This window comes from Littorina saxatilis, linkage group LG7, assembly GCF_037325665.1.
Source record: "Littorina saxatilis isolate snail1 linkage group LG7, US_GU_Lsax_2.0, whole genome shotgun sequence".
Lineage (NCBI taxonomy): Eukaryota > Metazoa > Mollusca > Gastropoda > Littorinimorpha > Littorinidae > Littorina > Littorina saxatilis.
In genome coordinates this window covers 44,087,230-44,092,229 of record NC_090251.1, presented here as the reverse complement: position 1 = coordinate 44,092,229, position 5,000 = coordinate 44,087,230, and positions in this window count along the sequence as shown.

The following is a 5,000-nucleotide window of genomic DNA, read 5'->3' as shown; positions in this document are numbered from 1 at the left end:
CATCGATCCCAAGGACTCATGTTGTAACTTTTCAAAGCAGTTACATTCAATCAAAGCTCTATCCACATTAAACCGAACGGGAATCGTCGAAGATCCACGCAACTTCACTGCTATGTCGAAAACGAACTCATAATGTCACCGCAGATCTATAGTTGGTTTTGGTTTTGTGTCGCAGCAAAGAAACGAAGCAAATCTCCGGCTTTTATTTCACACTAAAAAAACGTTCATTTAGCGGGTTATTAAAATATATTTCTTTGAGGTTGCAAGGCAATGGCATCGCTGAGATGTACTCCTTCGAACACACGACACAGGTTAGAAATTGACTTCATTTGGGCGCTTTTTACGGCCAAAACAGAGTGAGCTTTTTGACGGGTTTATGGAAAAATCACTTCGGCGGGGGCAGGTCTAAAATCCTGTGTACAGTGCCAAATCATACATCATTCAAAAGAGCAAAGTATGTTCTTTATTCTAACATATATGGGCTAGGGTAAGTCATAGATATAAGTATCTGTCTATTATATCTGTAGGCAAGTGTATTCCATTCCTTCGATAGTCTCGTCATCTACACTTGCGTGAAAAATGCAATTTTGAGTCTGTTTTGCATAAAAGACCTGCGAGATTTGTAGAAGTCAAAACAACAACTTACAGTCCAGCCTCTCAAATTTCGTTCCATGCAATTTGTTTGTCTGTACGTATAGACTGAGGGGTGCCCCGAAATGATTTGTAATCACAACATTCACAGACTTCAAATACGCCATTGAAAACTCGTCCACGTGCGTTTTAGATATATACTTGGGTGACTAAAACTGTCGTACCTACCAAAGGCCGCTTCGCGTAAGAAAATGACTACCAGAGTCGCAAGGCTCGGGATTTTTTTTTACAAGAAATTTATATTTCGTTGTTGTAGTCCGAATGAATATGAAGATATGGCGAGTTGAAAACGCCGATTCTTTCGCCAGAAACACGTCTGTTTCCATACCGGAAAGAAGGAATGGACTGAGCTACTAGAAGCACGGCGCCGTGCGTACAATCGATCGAATGATGTTATTCACACAATACCATTTGGCGATCTCTAAAAAATCATTTAAAAACGAACTAGTTTACATGTAATGAAACTATTTACTGAAATCAAGAAGTATCTTAGTTCTAGCCGTGCATATGACACACCCTTTCGCGAAAGCACACTGAACCGTGTGTATACGCATTCGCACCCGCAAACCACCAACCCAGGCGGGTTATCCAGATCCAGATCTAGATCCAGATCCAAGGGAAGTAACTCAGTGAGTATAAACATGAGCAAGAACCGCAACTCAAACACACTCGTAACACCTTAAGTGTCTGTCTGTCTTCAAATACCTTCTGGGTCGACGTACTAGTAAATGTAGCGTTTTGTTTTGTCTATAATAAACGTTCCAATTACCTACCATTCATGTTTTTACATTTAGTCAAGTTTTGGCTAAATGTTTTAACATAGAGGGGGAATCGAAACGAGGGTCGTGGTGTATGTGTGTGTGTGTGTGTGTGTGTGTCTGTCTGTGCGTGTGTGTGTAGAGCGATTCAGACTAAACTACTGGACCGATCTTTATGAAATTTGACATGAGAGTTCCTGGATAGGATGTCCCCAGACTATTTTTTCTTTTTTTCAATAAATACCTTTGATGACGTCATATCCGGCTTTTTGTTAAAGTTGAGGCGGCACTGTCACACCCTCATTTTTTAATCAAATTGATTGAAATTTTGGCAAAGCAATTTTCGACAAAGGCTGGACTTTGGTATTGCATTTCAGCTTGGTGGCTTAAATAATAATTAATGAGTTTGGTCATTAAAAATCGGAAACTTATGATTAAAATTATTTTTTTATTAATCGATCCAAAAACAATTTCATCTTATTCTGCGTCATTTTCTGATTCCAAAATCATATACATATGTTATATTTGGATTACAAACAAGCTCTGAAAATTAAAAATATGAAAATTATGATTAAAATTAATTTTTCGAAATCGATTTAAAAACAATTTCATCTTATTCCTTGTCGGTTTCTGATTCCAAAAACATATAGATATGATATGTTTGGATTAAAAACACGCTCAGAAAGTTAAAACGAAGAGAGGTACAGAAAAGCGTGCTATGCAGCACAGCGCGACCACTACCGCACTATTCTGCATGGCTTGTCGATTTCACTGCCTTTGCCACGAGCGGTGGACTGACGAAATTACGAGTACATGTGGTCTTGGTGAATAAAGCAGTGCGTTCAGTTTCATTCTGTGAGTTCGACAGCTTGACTAAATGTTATTATTTCGCCTTACGCGACTTGTTTTTAAATTCTGTCGTGTATAGCACATTTTGTGTGTGATCGGCTACTTTAAACTGAATATGCGTCAAAGTCAGTTTAAGTGAACGCTGCTAAAAGTGTTAAAAGGGGGTAACGCATGTAACGGTTTTTGTGGTTAGTACGTCCTCAAATGTTTTGAAATGTTAAAGTTATCCAGAGAGGGCAGATGCAGCGAATGGAATTGTTTTCAGCGCTCCAGCACCATTTGTAAGAACCCGATCCATATTCCCCTAAACTTGCACTGAACTGTTCATTCTATTGTTTTTATTATGAGAGCTTATATAGCGCGAACAACAATTAACTGTGCTCTCCGAGCTTTACATATTAATTTTTGCCGTGTGTTACCCGCAGTATAGGTATTTTTTTGATGTAGTTTATGTGAAGAAGTTTGTGTGTAGTTTATTGTGGGCATTCAGTGGTTAACCGGCAAGGTTGGCCTAGTGGTAAGGCGTCCGCCCCGTGATCGGGAGGTCGTGGGTTCGAACCCCGGCCGGGTCATACCTAAGACTTTAAAATTGGCAATCTAGTGGCTGCTCCGCCTGGCGTCTGGCATTATGGGGTTAGTGCTATGACTGGTTGGTCCGGTGTCAGAATAATGTGACTGGGTGAGACATGAAGCCTGTGCTGCGACTTCTGTCTTGTGTGTGGCGCACGTTATATGTCAAAGCAGCACCGCCCTGATATGGCCCTTCGTGGTCGGCTGGGCGTTAAGCAAACAAACAAACAACAATTCAGTGGGTCTGCTTTGATCTAAATAATAATGCGTATAGCTGCTGCAATGTATGCCATATTTACGATAGGTCTCGTTAAAATCTATAACATGTAGCTTTTAGAACAAATATGCATGCAGTGATCCACTGTACAATATCAGTGTCATAAAGTACCTTTCTAAAGCTTCTGCGTCTCAACAATTTGGAAAGGCACAATGACGCAGAATATGGAAAGCTAGGGGGATTCCCCTATTTTCCCGAATGTTACGGCGGTTCAGGAGTTCGCAGGACAGATTGACGTAGCCTACATGCAATTTGTCTGTGAATGCTCTGCCGTTTAGACTGCTTGGTGGTCGCAGTGTGTGTGTGTGTGTGTGTGTGTGTGTGTGTGTGTGTGTGTGTGTACTGTGTGTGTGTGTGTGTGTGTGTGTGTTTGTGTGTGTGTGTGTGGTGTTGTGTGTGTACTATGTGTGTGCGCAGGGCCGGACTACCGGGGGGGTTATGGGGGTTGCGCAACCCCCCCCCTAGCCTGAACATGTACCTTACTTATTTAAAACATTTTTTATTATTGCTTATTTTATGCCGTTTCATGCAAGGAGCGACCATTTTCTTATCTCAGAATATGACCTACCCATCAGCCCCTTGACCCCGCCCAGGGGCGGACGAGGGGGGGGGGGGGGGGGTTTCTAGGGTTTCCTGACCCACCTTATAAATATAAAAATATAAAAATATGAAAATATTGAATGAGGTATGCATTTCTTTATTTTACATTGAGTTTCAATTTTGGGGGTTATAATCAGTGACAAAATCTGCTGCCTGAAACTGGTAATGATCATCCTCAGAATGCACCAGATTGCACCATTTTGCATCCTTTTTTTCAAAATTTTCCGGGGGGGCATGCCCCCGGACCCCCCTAGCAAGCTAGGCGCTTCGCGCCGTCGGCTCGGCGCTTTGCGCCTTCACACCCGTATCTTCACAATATACTTTTGAACCCCCCCCCCCCCCATACAATGAACTGATCCGCCCCTGCCGTCAGGGGGGATATCCCCCTGGACCACCTCTAGCAACCCCCCCCCTCCTCTTAGCCTAGTCCGGCCCTGGTGCGTGTGCAAGCGGGCGCGCGCGCGCGCGTGTGTGTGTGTGTGTGTGTGTGTGTGTGTGTGATCGTGTGCCTCGAATAATGAAGGTAAACATTTAATACAACTTGCAATGAATAGTCGTGCTTTTATGCACATATATTAGGGGATTACAATGATCGGTAAATCACCGTACCCGGTACTACAATATACCTGCATAGCGTGCATCGCATAGATCTCCTGACAAGTAAGGAAAATGTCACAAGAAGTATTTGAACCTCTGGTAAAAAATAAATGTTGACTTTTAGTCAACCCATGTGGTCTAACCGGTGTGTCCTGGCCTGATCTGATATAATCCCATACTTAGGTTTCATACATTATCTATTATAATAAAGGGCTTATACCCACTGAACGATTCCTCTTTTCTTTCTTTTTTTCTCTCTTTATCTCTCCAAAAGATGGAGGCTAACTCTACCAATACGTACAAAAGTCACAGTTTTTCTTGACAAAAATCTAAACAAAAGTGGACACATCAGTAACCAGATTAGATTTTTCTTTTTCAATATTTCGGCAGATAAATTACCTTCGTCAGGATGGTATGAAATTAACAAAATCAAGAGAATCGTTCAAGGATCAAAGATGCATGAAGCATGAAAACTGTGACTTTTGTACCAAAAAACAAGAACGGTAAGCTGTTGGAACGTTTGTTATTGACAAAACAATACATTCACAAATATATCGACCCAACGGTCTTTTAAGTGCACAGACAAACAATAACCTGCAATAACCTACAACAACAACAACTATAACCTACCTTTCTTGTTTTTTTATTCTGAATTTTGGAACGTTGGCAGTCTCTTTGTTTTTGGATTTGTGACTTTC